The sequence below is a fragment of the Ptychodera flava genome, chromosome 5 (assembly GCF_041260155.1).
Source record: "Ptychodera flava strain L36383 chromosome 5, AS_Pfla_20210202, whole genome shotgun sequence".
Taxonomy (NCBI): domain Eukaryota; kingdom Metazoa; phylum Hemichordata; class Enteropneusta; family Ptychoderidae; genus Ptychodera; species Ptychodera flava.
Window position 1 is genome coordinate 33767238 of NC_091932.1, and position 17384 is coordinate 33784621.

Sequence of the window (17384 nt, forward strand, 5' to 3'; positions counted from 1 at the left end):
TCATTATAACAAGAGAATACAAATCATTGACATAGATGGAAATTGGAAGAAAACTTTCAAACCGACAAAGTTTGATGAGAACTTTGCTCCATTTGATGTAGCAGTATCAGCGAATGACAAATACTTCATGACAGATATTGAAAACAAAAAAGTGGTTGCAAGTGATGAAAATGGCAAAGTGATCACAAATTTGGCCAAAATGAACTGATTTGCCCAACATGTATTAGTATCAGCCCTCTAGATGGCAATGTTATGTGTCTGATGGTTTGTATGCCATATTGAATACCAAGCAAAGGAAACAACAGACTGATGAGGAAGAAGAGACAGATGAGGAAAAACATCAAAGAAGGAAGGACACTGTATCAGGAAGTACACACAGGATGGCCAGTACATCAAATCATTTGGTAAATATGGTAAAGAGGATGGTAAATTTTACGGTCCAAGTTGTCTTGTTCATGATGACAGTGGAAGGTTATTTGTATCAGACACTGGAAACCATCGTATCCAGGTATTCAGTGCCAGTGATCAGTTCCTGTACAAGTTTGGAACTAAACGGGAAGAGGATGGTCAGCTGCTTGCACCATTTGGTCTGTGCCTTGACTCAGAGACATCTTTATATGTAAGTGAATTCAGTGGTCGTATTCAGAAATTTGATAGCAGGGGAAGATTTATATGTCGTGTTGACAGAGAGGAAGATGGATTGAAACCCCCATTTGGCTTAGTGGTGACTGATGGTGTTCCAATGAAAATGGTCGCTGCAGATGCGGATAATCACTGTCTAAAAGTGTATGAACTGTGAAAGCCCAAAAATCTCAGAGTCGTGATGAAAACAGGGAACTTCCCTGATCAAATAAGTCATTTGAGAAATCTCCCTCTCGCGCAAATTCATGTAAATTTGCAGCTGTATACTCAACACAAAGCTTGCGGTATGGTTGCATAGAGGAATGTTTTCACAGAAATATTTGATAAGGTTGTCCATTTTGTAACTTTTCAAACCTCCAATTTGGCTGGCTGAGTATATGCTATTGATAAATATAACAGTTGAACTTGAAATGGTTTTGTCATCTGCTGACATTGCTACAGTAGATGATATATTAAAATGTGAATTTGTAATTTGCCTCTTGCATAGTTTTGTTTTAAAAGTGTATCTGCAGTAATTGTGCTACTTATACCAGTGACATTCTTGAAGAACTAAACTAAGATGTGAAGAAAGCAAATAAAGTTTCTCAATATTTAATATTTTGCAGAGTAGGGTATATTTTGAGAAAGAAATGCAAGAAATTTGTGATATACAGTTGTCTCCACACAACCAGTGTACGTGTGTTGTTCACTGTTTTCTTGATAGATGAGTTTCTCTCCAAGTATGCAGTAGGTTGTTAACAATAAGAAGGCCTGTCACAAGCTTGGTTGACACAACAAATGGTAATTGTTGAAAGTTGACTACAAGTCTTTTGTAGATACATTTAATAGTTGGGTGTGTGGCTAACTGACTTAATGACTACGCATGAGCCTGTTCCATATACTATCTGAGTAACCAGAAGTTTACCTGGCTAAATTCATGGGTGCCGCCATGTTTTTTGAGAGCTTGTAAACAAACAAGCACAAAACATACAAAGTGTTTTTTTTAACATGCCATTGATAAAATATATCACTGCCACAAGTCAGTAAGTATTCTTCTTTGAAGAGAGAGAAAATGTCGTTCATTTGAACAGGACACACACCAAGAATGCTTGGATCAAATTTAGAAGAGCGCCCTCTGTGCCAATAACTGGATGAAAAAATTGCCAGTTGTTAGATGGAGCGCTGGTTTTTGGCTTGCATTTAGAAGTTTGGCAGAACTTTGCTCTTGCAATGCTAATGATGGCACGCTACGTCCCTTATTGAACACAATGGGTTGTTATCATTGTAAAGTTGTCAACTTTTACTTATGTCCAACTTTTTGACAGATTGAACAGAATATCTGTACCTGCCTGGGTGTGACAAAGCATGTGTTAACCATTATCATCAGACAGTAAACTGGGCGTTTGAATTTGTTGTTTAAGCAATGTTTAAACAAGTAACAATTAATTCTATTTTCATCTTTCTTATTACTTATCAAGAATCAATACCACCATGGTCCATATAGGCATCGACTGTGCATCTTCAGACGGAAATAAGATTTCTAATCTTAACCTCTGGGGTGACACCAAAGGCTGAGCCCTATATATAATATTATATGGACTGCAATTTTCCATACTTTGCTGGTGTAAAATGTAGAGGAAAAATTGCCTGATTTTCATTTATTTGACTAAGTCACAATTGACCTTTGACCTTGTTGTAAATCAACATGTTTTACAACTACTAATCATACACCCTAAAAATCCTTTTTAGGGTCTATGTACCACATGGCAGTGAGAGAGTTGAATACATGTATGTATATGTTTTTATGCGTTTCATATTGCCTGATTTTGTGGCCACAAATCCATATATTGTGCTTTCCAAATTGTGAGTTTTCAAAATATCCACAAATTGTGATTCTAGAGACTTTCTCAAATTTCTGGTCACTGTGTTAAACCTCTTTCAACAGGCTTCAAATTATTGTAGAAGTGCAACCTACAGATTCTCACTTGGAAACATTTATTGAAATCACAAGTATCTAAAGAACATGTGCTATACAGCCTAAAAAACACTCAACTCCTGCGATACCTATCAAACACAGTTTTTTCTTCTGAATTATTCAAATTATTTATTGCAATACCAAATGCAAGAAATTGGTAGTATAGCCTAAGAACCACTTTACAACCTGTAATACCTATCAAGTGCAGTTTTTTGCTGCCAATTTTTCAAATATGTTGTTTCAAAACCAAATGTAAGGAACTGGTAGTACCTGGTACCTGATTTAAAGCCTAATTAACACAGCCAGTGTATGTATGATTTACTCTGTTGTTGTTCGCTAATGATTATTTTCACTTGTGAAATCACTTATCAACAATGGCACAGCAGTTTAATATATTCAACACGGTGCATGTACGTGTAATGCAGGCTGTACTGTGCTATATGTTGTGAGTTTGAATCTGATCAAGAATTTACTGAATTACCATGGAAAAGCTGGAGATCTGTATTTCATATATAAGAAGCCTTTCATCACTGAAAATTAGTATAAAGCAATTTGTAGCAAAGTTTTTGCAATTTTTGGACAGAATGTTAGTGCACTGACTCTGACTGACATCATTGTGTAATAGTTTCTTTTGATGTTACAAATTCTGTATCAAATAAGTGGATTTTATAACTTTCAAGAAGTTCAGTAATTGATTGACTAATTGAATGAAGTTCTTTCTGTTGCATGTGAGGTTTAACACCAAAATGGTGTTAACCCTATTTAAAATTTGTCATGATTAAATATTTTAATCACTTTTCATGTATAACTAATATCGGAGAAGTATAGTTGTGCAGAATGATTACCCTTAATCAACAAAAAATATGTTTCTCACAGAAAAAACTAAAATGTTTATATATGGTATCACTTTTGATGTTGTATTATTATTGACAACTTGTACTTTGTTTAGGGTTTATGGTTTTGTCATAGATATGTTCTTTTTTAATGCTGTACTGAAGCATCCAGCTGCCCGGACAAGAGACCTTGGCAAGCTAAGATGCCATAACAACACTGGTTGTCATAATGAGCATCGTGGCAACACTGGTTGTCATGATGAGCACCATGGCAACAGCAGTTGTAATGATAAATACCACAACAACACTTGTAAATTGTGTAAAACCACATTCCCAAAGGACTAGGAATTTCTGCGCTGTAATCTGCCTTACCCTGTAGCACAGAATGCCAAAAATCACTGTTCAGCCTTGTATTACGTTTTATATTTGTATTCCATAGCTAAGGTGGAAAATGTAGTAATATACCACATGAATAATGGTCGTTTTCATGTAGATAAACCTAGAGAGAAAAATCCATAATTCTCTTTATATGGATAAGTAAATGTATTACTCTATGAAAACTTTTTAAAAATTATAATAACAACCAATCATACATAGGCACTGGAAGTTAAGTATTGCTTTTGTGTTTTAACTTATACTATTGACCAAAATTATGGTCAGTGATATGGTAATCATTTTATTAACATCATCCCAGCTAGTGCATCCTTCAATTCCTCCTTTATTTCTGAATTCTTTAAATCAATGTCAGAATAATTGAAGATTTCTTTGCATGAATTCTATACTAGTATATGTAATATGTAAACTTTTCCATAAGTAGCCCTGTGTGTACATGTATGTGAGGAGTGTTAGGCTGTTGGTCATTCAGCCTCTCTTGCGTAGTCAACAGCCAAATACTCTTGACATACAGGGCTAGACCATGTGTGTATGTACCTGTTAGATAGAACCATACGCAAATGTACAGTTTTACTGTTACTTGCATATATCTGGCCCGTACATTAAATGGAATAAAGTTTTTAATGACGAAGGCATCGTTAATGGTAGGCAGGAAGATGTCACGATTTGCTTGCTGTGTTTTGTTTGTGCGTAGGCGTATGTTGCCAGCGAGAACCCTCGTCGATCCTCTCTGTATCTTTGTTTGTGTGGGAGTGTGTAACTGGGGACAAATTTTAATGAGTAGCAATACGATCAGTGGGGACTTTTTCTTGAAAGGCACCAATTAACTGCAAGTAGGTGAATGTCGACCAACTGTCAACTTGTTAATTTCTGTAGGTGGAAAGTTGCCCCCTTGGACAGGAAGACTCATTCCAGGTAGCTAGCGTCTCCCCATCGGTCAGATGATGTTCGTGTGGTTGACAGTGTCCACGCTTGTTTCATGGTTGAGTTGCGTAAAATGATGACCTTGATTTAAAAATTGTGTGAATCTCTTTGGCAGAGATCCACATTTTCATTGTCAGAGAAATTTGAGATGGCAAAGCCTGTCCAAATTGACGATAGCAATGGACTTTCGACCATTCTGTAACATTCTTTGCCATAAGGACCTGCTACCGGTATGTGCCATGCCAAATGTTTGTTTCCACCACTGAGGGCAGTATGCATTTTGAAGTAGTTTCCCAGTTTGGGAAATTGGGGTTTTTATGTAACAATGTCACCTTGTACTCGTGTCAAAGCTCAGTATTTTGGTACCATGAATTGGTTAAGACTTGTATTGATCCATAGTTTTTTCCTATGTTTATTTTGCAATCTGCATAATTAAATGTCTGCGTATGACTAGATTGTTTTGTAAGCTTGTAAGCCTAGACATGGTGATAAGTAAGGAGACAAGCATAGGGGATCCTCTCCAAAGTTTATGAAGGTCACTTAGGACATGAGTCAGGTCGGCAAAACTTGTCAAAGACAGGTGCAGGTTTCTGCTTCACCTGTTCAGGACCACATAATGTGTTTCTAAAATTAGTAGTCAATTACTGAGAATGGCGACACTAATTGCCAACCTCCAAACAAATTCTACAACCCCTTTGTAGCATGATGTCATAAAAACTAAAGTGAACAGTTTTGCTATTGTAACAATGTTGTCTCATAAAAATCATTACCTTGGCCAGATATAGAAATAATCAATATTATTTGGTGTGTAATAGCCTTTGAAATCTTAACAAGATGTTTTAAGATAATGAGTATTGGTGTGGAGAACCTTTTTCTGAACTCATTGGCACAAAGGTAGAATTAAGGCAGTACATGCCTTGAAATTAAAGACTTAATTAACAATTTGCTCAAACTTTCTGTATGGAAATTTTAAACCATCCCCTTTTGAAATCAAGAATCGGAATCATGTGTCACCATGCAAATTTTGTACAAGAAAAACAACTTACCCAATATTTACCAATATTTGAAATTCAAAATGGCCACCATCCCTGTGTTAACTCGTAAATTTTCAGTTTTAACAAAAATAATCCCATGTACTGTAAGCTTTTTCCCATGAGCTTCAAAATGAACCTCCTCAAGTGGTAGACCAAAAAGTATTGAAAAAGTTTGTGAATCCAAACATCTGTGTGTGAGGTTTGTTCTACCATAAAGGGATATGGTGGCACTTTGTGGACACAATTTTGTCACCTCTGTATTAATGCAGGAGTCTGTGGTTTAATTTTTTTTTTGCATCTTCAAACATGTTGAAACATTGATTGATAAAATGTTTCTTGTGGATTGAACACACAAAGGAGTGAAAATGGGTAAGTTCTGTGGAAGCAAGAATAAATTTAGAAACATACTTTGCTTGCTTGTCTGTGTGTCCAGGCAGGTAAACCTTTTGCCAGCTGACCAGGTGAAATTTTTATAGTAACATGTGCTTGCTGGATGAACATGTAGAAATAATTTCTGATTTTGGGTTTTTTTGAGAGTAGATGCTAGGAATACTTTGAGTACAGCATGTGAGACATAATTTTCAGGACTAGTTGTGGATTGCTTTAGTGGGCAAAGTTTCAAAGTTAGCTGCCAGAATGTCTGGTTATTATGCCATTCTATCAGACTGGTGAGCTTTCTGCTCCATGGTGAATAATTTGATAGTCCTTCACATTAGATCAGGGGATTTGATCACGGCTGATAAAATTCAACATACATGTGTATTTATGTTAATATAAACTGTAATATTTCTTGAACATATTTTATTGTTATCGTTATTTTATTTCCATGAAGACCAATAAGAGAAAGTTCCATTTACAGCTATGATAATATAAATATAATGATACAAAAAAGTATATTTTAATAAAAGCCGAAACCATATTGGGAAATAAATAAATACATACAGAGAGATTTACAAAATGTAATAGAAATTACAATATTTTTCAATTTTAACCCAAATCCTGCGAGGGAGTATCACTTTGCCACGCACAAAGTCAGTAAAAAGTTGCATTGAGCAACACCTATGTATATTTTCACCTATTTCCCATAATATGCTGTGTGAGGTTTTGTTGGCAAAAGTCATATTAACAATGTCTTTAGGTATTCATTGGCCTTCAAATATTCAAGATTTGTTAAAATGCAATAATATATCATATGGGCCTGTTGTGTCTCATTGGTTGTAACCAACTTGACCTTATGGTGACATATAAACTTGACAGGATACATGTACTGGTGAAATAGGATCACGTGTTGTCTGTGACTGGTGATTCTAGAAGGTTAGCCTAGAATCCTATTCGTCAGCTTGCCTCGGTACCTCTGGGAGTGGGTCGGAGGTACGGAGGCAAGCGGACGAATAGGATTCTAGGCTAATAGAAGGTTGCTTGTAATTTGGTCCTCCTTTCAAACTGCTTGTCTCTATGCTGATAGTCCATAAAGACCGGCTCCATAAAGACAGGCTCCCAAGCTTGATTTGACTGAATGATATGAAAAGATGTTGGTTTTTCATCGGTGAAACGTGGAAGCCTAATTAAATACAGTGCAAACATAACCACATGCACAAACATATACAGACATACGTGTATTCCTGTGCAATGCATTCATCCATATGTGTTTGTTTGTACCACTGTAAACATGACATCTTTACTTCAGCAGCATCCATTTTCCATAGAACACTGGCAGTATTCAGAGAGTGATTTTAAATTGGAGCTGGCCTATCAAGTTAATATTTTCTTTGGAAGGATTTAGGTTCGTAATCATAAAAAATACCATCAAATTTCTTTAGAAGGATTTGGATTGTTATCGCTAAGTAACCACTGTTAAATTTCTCTTGAAGGATTTAGACTCGTTATCACTAAATGACCACCATTTACTCTGTGGAGCATATTTTATTACTCGTACCTTGCACACATCAAACAACAAAAAACAATAATGACGGCAATAGAAACAATAACTTTGTTGTAAGTCAGAAGTTAAATATTAAATCATCTATCCTCGAGGTGTCTTCCTTTTTGTTGATGTTAAAAGCAGAAAATGGTAAAATTGATACATGTTTGTGTCATCATATGTAACCCTTTTCCTGCCAAGTCGGTGAAAATCCACTTGAAATTCGGTGTAGCTAGAATCTGAGCAGCCACGGCCGTTATCCTGCCAAGGCGGTGGAAATCGGGCTACTTTTTGGTACCCCCTTTCCTGCCTAGTCGACGGAACTACGTGTAGCAAACCCTTGCTCGCGCTAGGGGTCGTTCGAGGACAGGTTTTGGGCGAGGAACGGCGTTTGCTCTCGAAATGGGTTCACAGAGAGTCCAACGACAGGGAAAGGTGCGGAAGCTACCCAGCCAGTCCCCCACCCCGGTGGGGGACTGGTTTTTTTTGGGGGGACGAGTAGCGTACTTGCAGGTTAGCACGGTGACGTATTCTAGCGGAGTTTGGGCTAACTTGGCTCTGAGGCACTACATAGATTGCGGCCGAAATTGACCGTCTCGGCAACGCTAATCTGTAAGGCAACCGCCTAAGACCGCCTCAGCTGGCGGTGCAATTTTTTGCCAATGGTGCGAGACGAAAATCACGGACTTAGTCCTGATTGACGGGAAGTGCGGACGGATTTGACGGACTCGGCTTGATTAGTCCCTGACATGGAACTGATCCGAACGGACTTGAGCGACATTTGTGAAGGGTAACCACCGCTTTTAACCGACTTGTTACCTTCTCGAAAAGACTACCCACTCAGATGTCGGACGTTGTCGGCTGCACTTGGCTCTAGACGTTCAAGCCGTGCAACGAAACACACCGCCTCAGCCTTGCCATTCACGAACATGGTCTCAAAATTTGATACCATTGTTCACCGACTTGGCGGCTGCGGTTAGGTGCGTGAACCGTTGTTCACCGACTTGTTACGCCTATGTTGTCCCTGTGAAGTTCGGCTAACGGCCGAGTCTAACGGGAGTTGGCAGACCTGTGTTTGGTTTATACCGTAGTATGACCGACTCAGGTAGAGGTACCTGTCGGTATATTCCGAGTTTTACGCACTCGGGCGTCAATGACGGGTCGTCATCACCGCTGATGACGTAGACGTGCTGGCCACGTTATTTGAAGGAGCCATGTTTGCCCAACGGACGAGGCCGAGACAGCTGTTGACAATTTTGGCATCCTTCATCTTTGACCGCCTTAGTTGGGTAAGCCGCTCGGCAGGCGACGGTTATGACCTAAACAAGCCGCTGAAGCACTGTTCGTTGCCGTACAAGAACGAGACGGCCAGTCCATTACTGCTTAATGGGCGATCTGTCGGGTTGGCTTGTCACCGACTTGGATGACAATACGCCTGCGCAGGCGTACTTAGAAGGGACATGAGGTTAAAGATACGGGTTTCCCACCCGTACTAAACATGGGCTTGGGCCAACGTCCTTGGGTGGCAGGTGCGCATGCCACGTACCCAGCTGGACGGAATGTCAAGTTGAGATGCTAATGACATTGACTATGTTATGCTAAGTGCTCGAGGGATTTGCATCGCAAATGAGTATTATTAGCATATCAAATGGTGCGGACAGGCAATTTACATGACGGGTAGGAATGTCAGCGCCGGTTGGTGGACTGATTGCCGTAGGTCCATTATAATAACAGGTGGATGCATATATTAACACCCCTGCGTCCAATCATGTCCAGGGCTTTGTTTCCCTGTGGCTTTAAAAGGGTGGGACCTGCTAGTCTGTCGACACTGTTCCAGACATGAGCTTGACGGACCGCAAAAGTTTTCTGAAGGCGAGCAGACGACTGAAGCTCAAAGATGCAGAGTCTCCGGGCGGTAGTGGTAGCGATCGTTGTGATGTCCCTAGTAACGTTCTAGAAGTCGGGCAAGAAACGCTCCCGTAAGCGAAGCTATCTCCGGCTGAAAAACCCAGTGGTAAGCGTAAACGTAAGACTGATCGTTCTGCCGATGAGGATGATGACGGGTCACCGGTTGCCAGTGGTTCTCACCCGGCTGCTCCGGGAGAGACTACTTCACCTGCAGAGACTACATCTGCTCTTGTGGGAGATACTTCACCTGCACAGACTACGTCTGCTGCTGCTAGTGAGACAGTGAGTAACGAGAGGCTGATGCCATTGGTTCTCCCCCGGCTGCTCCGGGAGAGACACCACCTGTTGCGTGCACCATGAGCCCTCATCCTGCGTCAGGAGAGGTTCCTGTGCCCAGTGCGAAAGAGCTTGAGTCCTCGTCATCAGCAGAGGCTGCCCAGCCCGCTCCTGCCATAGTTTCGTGTGCTGCGATGTCCCCGCCGAAAAAGATAGTGCGGAGGGTTCGTTATCAGGATAGCCCACCTGATTTTGAGCCAGATATGATCCTTGATGCCGCTACGGGCGAGTTCAGGCCCAGACGCCCAGACGACGGTGATATCACCGCTGAGTCCGACTCGAGGTTGACGAGGATGCGGCAGAGGACGATGACTTTTATGACAGGCAGTATGTAGGTGAGGCAAGCTCTGACGACGATGATGACGTTGCTGCTGTGTTGGCGGAGGACGACACCCCTCCTGTCTGGCGTATGTCGGAAACTACCGATGCTAATATATTTGAGGAGACCGATTTTGACCATGAGAGAGGACCGACTTTCACCTTGCCCAGCCACTCCCGTGAGATCGATTACTTTTTTAAGTTTATTCCAGCTACACTGATCAGATTGGCCAAGGACGAGACTAATAAATACGCCAAATTCCACCAGCGATATATCGCTAGGAAAATAGATAAATACTGGCGTAACGCTGACTACCGAGAGGTGCAGGCGTTCATTGGCGTCTTAGTCTGTATGGGTATCGACCGTAAATCATCAGTGGAGGATTATTGGTCTAGCGATCCTTTCTGAGAAACCAGGGTATTTCTACTGTGATTACCCGCAGTCGCTTTCAGCAGCTTATGCGATACTTTCATCTGGCAGACCCAGAGAACGATCCACGTCGTGATCCTGATGAGGCACGCCGCCGACGTCGGTGTCAGGAGGATCCCCTTTATAAAATCAATCCATGGATGGAGCCCATAGTTGACAGGTGCGTAAATAATTATAAGATGGGTAGAGAGATCTCCATCGACGAGGGCATGGTGCGATTTAAGGGCCGTTCTAAATTTAAGCAGAGATTACCGCATAAGCCTGATCGAGACGGTTTCAAGATATGGCAGCTGTGCGACTCCACACTGCATACATCGCTAACTTTGCACCGTACCTAGGTGTGAAATTTCGGGATCGGACTGATGGGAGACGGCAGGAGCGAGGTGTGGTGAAAAGAATTACGATGGAGCTGGTCCAGCCATTCTGTGGATATAATCACAGCCTATTTTGTGATAGCCTGTTTAGCACGGTCGTTACTGCTAGAGAGCTGATGGAGACCGGGATCTACATGGTCGGGAGTTTTAACCGCCGTAATCGTCGCACCATGCCCCCTCAATTAATTCCGCCGGGTAAGAGGAAGCGCCTTCCTCTGTCTGTTGGGGATATGAAAGCCACGACCAGAACGGACTCTCGTTTACATCTTAACATCACTGCTTATCAGGATAGTAACGCTCAGGTGCTGATCTTGAATACGGTCTATCCACCCTTGGAGTGCGTGCCAGTGGGGGAGGGAGACGAGCAGCGACAAGTGCCTCTGTCGCTGTATAATTATCGCCGGTACATGGGAGGCGTCGACCGAGCCAACCAGAAGCGCAAGTACTTTCACACTGGGCGCAAGAACCACAGATGGTGGACATATCTGGCATGTTACCTGATTGATGTTGCCCTGGTAAATGCATATATATGCTTCAAGCATGTACACCCTGATAGTAAGCTGACCCATAAGATGTTTCATCTGCGTGTCGGGAAACAACTCATTGGCGGTTATTGTGGGCGATCGCAGCCCAGTGTGAGAGAGGTCGAGGCCACCGTTTCTCTTGCCTCGTACATAAATCCACAAAATCAGCCGATGCACGTTGTCAGCCGTTTGGAGGGGCGGCAGAAATGCTGTAAAGTATGCAGCAGAGAGGGTAAGACCACTGCGAGCGGACGACTGTCTGAGACGTCCAAAGGATGTAGTCTGTGCGGGGTTCATCTTCACGAGGGCGAGTGTTTTGCGGCTTTTCATCATCGCATGATGCTACGAGGTAAGAGGAGCGTTGGCGTGCAGACCTCTACTCACACAGCCCCGACGACACCCATCAGCAAGAGAACCCGACGTAAATAACGGACAGGGGACAGCTTCGCCTAACAGTGGCTTGACTGTATTCTTAACACGGACCATGATCACATTTTGAGCACGGTTGTGCCGTTTGTTTGTGCTTTACGATCCCGCTGATTGTAAATTGAAACACGGATTATTTTGTACAATCCCCCGATTGTAATCTTTGTAACACGGACCATGCACTCGGACGTCGAGACAGACTCTGAGATTTATTATTCGGCATAATGTAAATTATTCCCGAATAAAATACTATCTATGGATCGCATATTTTCGTTTGTTTTGTTTAGACGGATTATTTTGTACAATTCCCCCTATTATAATTTTTGAAACACGGATCTGCCACCCCGATTGTAATTTTTGAAACACGGACCATGCACTCGGACGTCGAGACAGACTCCGAGATTTATTGTTCGGCATAATGTAAATTATTCCCGAATAAAATACTATCTATGATCGCATATTTTCGTTTGTTTGTTTTTACCCCACTTTCGTTTTTGGCAGATCCGTAAGGACGCTATAGTAATGGATGAACGTGCGTTGTATCACGTGGGAGGGGCACAGCCCAACGGAGGCTGTGCTCGTGCGACGTAGACGTTGTACCAACCATCTGTCGTTGGGGTTAGTGCATAGAGCAGTTGCACTGTCCAGAGCTAAGGTGGTACAAAACTGCACCTTAGTAACAACTGCACAACTAACCTGTTAGGAAACGGTAACACTAACGAGCTAAGTGTGCACTGAACTGGCCAAACTACGTACACGCCTTCCTTCAATGGCGAAGCTATGTCGTTGACACTACGTCAAAGCAGACTGCACTGTGCGACTCTTCCAAGTCGTTCAAAGTACGTGGCCAAGTGACACAACCCAGAGGAACAGGACAGGTTTGAGGGTGCTGCCGCACCCATAGCACTAACCCCTGGGTCTTCTACTAACCCACGAGCGAGGTGATGTTTCCCCCGGTGTGGCCGTGCGTGCCGGCGAACGAGCTTTACTTCCGCAAAAGTAAGCTAGAAAAGGGCATAAAAGTGCACGTCCCCCGGGGCAAACAACGCCCAAGACCTCGTCATTTTCTCGACACAACCTCATCAGCGGTTGCCCCTCTATACGGGCATGCAAAAATTTTTGAAGTCTAACACGTATATGGTCGGTAATCGTACCCCGAAAATGCGGTATTTTCCCGCCAAATGCCTGGCAGGAAAGCGTGCAGGAGAGCCTATCTTCTGTAGACACGGAAAAGGGGGCCAGTTTTGACCCGACTTGGCAGGATAACGACAGGGGCGCTCGGCAGGAAAAGGGGTAAAGTAGTTTTGTATTGTGGATCTGTCTGATAAAAATAAAGATGTTAGTATTGTAGACATCTGTGACATGGTTTTGATTGTTAGCTGTAATAATAATACAGAGTTATTGCGTTCATAACACACTTCAGAGTGTGGTAAAGCAATCAAAATCAAGCAATACACACAATATCAGTGGGAACTACTGCTGGGGATCTTCACAATAATTTGCAATAGTGCAATAGTTTCAAAACTTTATGATGTTATGAAAATCGTCAACCAAGTAGGGGCAACATTTGCAAAACTTTCCATCAGGAATCATTCATTCAGTAATGTTTCATTATAAAGTGTAACTTTGGAATAGCACTGTGATGAAGGGTCACCTATAAATTCTTCAAGCTCCTACATCACTTTAATAGTTTCATTAATTTAAAGTTTGTCGTTGACATTTTGACACCGTTTGTACCATGCATCTTTTTCATTTACATATTTATCTTTTCACAAGGTGAATAATGTGCAACTTCAATATCAAAGGAATCATTAAATATCACATATAATCTACTTTTCTGATATAGACAAATAAATTTCACATATATGGTGACAGAGTTTTAGATTCAGTGAGTGATGTACATGTTTTTGAGATGATCCCTTAAATGATGTTATGTTGGTGGAGGCAGACCTCACAGCTTGTAGCTGCCATTGACGTCACAAGAGGCTTTATAATATGATGGGCATTGAATTGCTATTTTACTAGGGTTTGGTATTAGTGCAACTGCATGTTCAGAGCAACGCACAGTTTAAAAATCAATGCTGCAAGCAGAGTTAGGCAGTGTATCCGTGACCTGACACTCAAGTTGAAGGCTAGCCGGCTGGTAACAGAGGAAGATCGCCGTATTGCTACGCCTGGGGTTCAACTTCAGGACCATTTACTGGTTCAAATCTGATAGGTGGGTGCCGCAACGGATGTATCGTCCATTTCGTAACGAAAAGAACATACCATGCAGACATCTCGAGAAAAGAAACAATGTCATGTTTCAATCTCTGTTAGCGACCGAAAATTCTTGAATTTTCTTTATCGCTGCAATCTGCACACTAATCATTTGTAATATTTTGTGAATGCCCTGAATCACGTTTGATAGATTGAAACAATTTGTCTTGAAATCTTGTTCTTGAACGTCTTTACTGGAAAAGGTCTTCATGTCTTCAACACATTGACAAATAGTTTATATCTTTATCAGAGGTTTCCTGATCCCCTCAATTATGAAATGCACATCTTGGTGTGACCTTAAAACTAATTGCATTCTTTTTTGTATCCCATAGACTGTTTTGTTGTGACTTCTTTATGTACGTCAAATGAAAAAGCTGGGATAGGGTAAAACCATGGAATTGCATATAATTAGTCCCCCTCCAAATATTGATCCTTGTCAGCCATGCATGAAAATAATCATAAGCCTGTAAAAGCCTACCTTTCATCAGAGGACATCAGACGACTTTTAATAATCTCAATTGACGTTATATAGTCTGGTTGAGTTTTCAAATTTTCTGATGAAGCATCTTGATTTCTTAATTTGACAGCGTGCAATCTGGTTAATTTGATGACGTGCAATTACAAAAAGCTGATGAGATATGCCGTGACATATGGCTTCGGTTCCTGCGTGGAACCCCTATCAGTTTTGTCGTCAACTTTTCCAGGGAAAGCAAAAAAAAAATCTCCGGTGGGCGGTGTGAACCGCTTGCAGGTTGATGATGACTGGCAGCACACGGCTGGAGATGCATTCCATTATTTCTGGTGTTTTAACTGTCTCCAGCAATCTTGAATTGTGGTCATATACAATTTATCAACCATGTGCATAAATTTCTGACACAGATCTTTTGAGTAATGATAGCTGATTGTTCAAATGAAAGCTGTATCTTTCCAGGTGGTATTGCAAAACAGTAACTTGTGTGAAATTGTTTGCTCTTCATTATTTGAAGTTGTTGAGAAACTAGGAAATATTTTAAGTGCTTGATGAGATTCCAAAACTACATCAAATATTGTTATTCAAACAAAGTAAAGGATATCTCCTCTGATTTATTTTTAAGTCGTGACACTGTTTAAATGATTAATTGTTGGGTGGCATTAATGAAAATGAAAAACTGTATTAACATATTTTTCTGTCGAAGCAACTTCATTATGGAGTACGTTTTGCCATCTTCATTAAAGAGAACAGTTGCTCTGGTCAATTATACCGGTAAAACAACAGCGGATGCACTTTGTTAATAACTTTGAATTTAAATGTCACATGTTATCAAAGAAATAAGAAACAGACTGTTGTACTCACAAAAAATATCAATGCATTGTATCAGATAATATCTGGAGAAATTTCTGAAATCGATAAATACAAATGAAATTGTTTCATGCCTTGACATTTCCCAAAGCACAGAATATCCCCTCAGATTTAAATTTTTTGGTATGTGATTATCTTGCTGAAAGCAAATTTGGGTTGAGAAAAAGCAGTGTTAGATTCCTTGTTTGAGTGATGTGGTGCCTGACAGTAGTCTTCAAAAGGCCTAAAACATTCCTTGAACCTCAGATAATTGAGAGACTTCAGAAATATCAAGGTCATATGTCGATCTCACATCTTGTGAACTCTCCCTCAATCAGAAATTATGCTAATTTACATATTCATTGAATGTACACTGATGTTCATTTTTATGTCTGTATTGAATTGGTCGGGGCGCGTTTCAAAAGTGGAGCAAAATCTGTGAGAAAAAAATGGCAGCCAGCTCGTTTTATAGAGGCAAATGGGACAAGACTGCTCATCAAAGTCAGGCAGAAAAAAGAATTTCTTGTGACTGGATTAATGTCTGAGTAGCATCAGTGCTCTGCCTTGGACTACTGTCTGGCTGTAATAGCTCCCAAAGCTTTGTTGATTTCTCTGTAAAATGTTGGCAATTGTCACTGGTAATGTATGTCAGGTAAAAAGCTCTCTTAAACAGAAAAGTAGAAAATTACCAATTAATAGTAAATGTCATTTTCTTTGCAAATAATGGAGAAAGTTACTACGTGAATTAAAATATTAATTAATTAGTTATAAACCAAACTAAATTTCTGAACCTTTAATGAGAATAACTAAATTGGTCACGTGTCTAGGCGGAATGTGTTGTGTAAATGTATTTTTTATGTACCTTGTTGTTTCATGATTTTCATCCCTGTGTCGGTCAGAATAATTTTTTGTGCCAATAAAAAGAAAAGAATAAACAGATGTATGCATTTCCAAACATGCAGCGACAGGTATCTTGGTCTGATATTCATGGAATATTTACTAAACTTGATTTCCATTTTGTTCATTATTGCTGTTTGAGGATGAGTAAACCACAATTGGTTACCAAATCTACACTGCAAATTGGCTTTAGTTCGGAATACCACCAGAAATTGATGCTAATCTCGCCTGACTGATGATGACAATGAAGTTGTTATGGGACGCAGTTTGCGGGTTTTGTATTTTTCAGTAGTGCCTAGATAACAATAGCGACATAGACAGTCAGTGAAACAGACTTGATTAGGAAAACAAAGTTGGTACGGAGAGTCTAAGTGAATGTATTGCAGTGGTCAAAATCAGCAGTATAAAATTCAATGAAGATGGCTAGATGGTACATAGTGTTGAATCAGCCTGATGGATTCCTACCAACTAAATCTAAAGCCATGTAAGGTTGTGAAAGTAGCCAATTGGCGTTATCTCTAACAGCATCACAATTTCTGCATTAACATGCAAAAATAAATATCTATCTGAATTTTTCTATGATACTTTTAGTATACTCCCAAGAACTAACTACAAAATGGCTATTTTCTTACCACGAGTGCTGTGATTGAATACTGAAAATATTACATATTTGAAGATCAGACGGCAAGCTGAAGCCTCGACACAAGTACTAACTCGAAAAACAAAATTTGACTGAATTTGACATGCACAATGCAATATTTAGTGACAGCTCATGATCAGTGCCATTGTGAACAGAAAATTTAGTCATAAAGACATGCCAGCGGCAGCAGGATGACATTTTTGTAATATGCATAATAGCTCAGCCAGTTTGCTTCTTTCCAACTGTGTATCAA

General features: G+C 40.5%; 2 protein-coding genes across 5 annotated transcripts in view; one reads left to right on the top strand and one right to left on the bottom strand.

The window, feature by feature from the left end:
- Nucleotides 1–17384, bottom strand: part of LOC139133612 (probable serine/threonine-protein kinase roco5) — a 69247-nt gene that overhangs the window by 41330 nt on the left and 10533 nt on the right. The window lies entirely within an intron of this gene.
- The window catches only part of LOC139133613 (high affinity 3',5'-cyclic-AMP phosphodiesterase 7A-like), a 112154-nt gene that overhangs the window by 26208 nt on the left and 68562 nt on the right, over nucleotides 1–17384 (top strand). The window contains exon 1 of one of the 4 annotated variants that reach the window (XM_070700361.1): nucleotides 14025–14235. The exons of 2 other annotated variants lie outside the window; for them this stretch is intronic. The gene's annotated coding sequence lies outside the window, so the exon portion shown is untranslated. Of the gene's footprint in view, nucleotides 1–14024; nucleotides 14236–17384 lie in introns of those variants that run through there. One more of the 4 variants, XM_070700357.1, reaches the window with a different exon arrangement.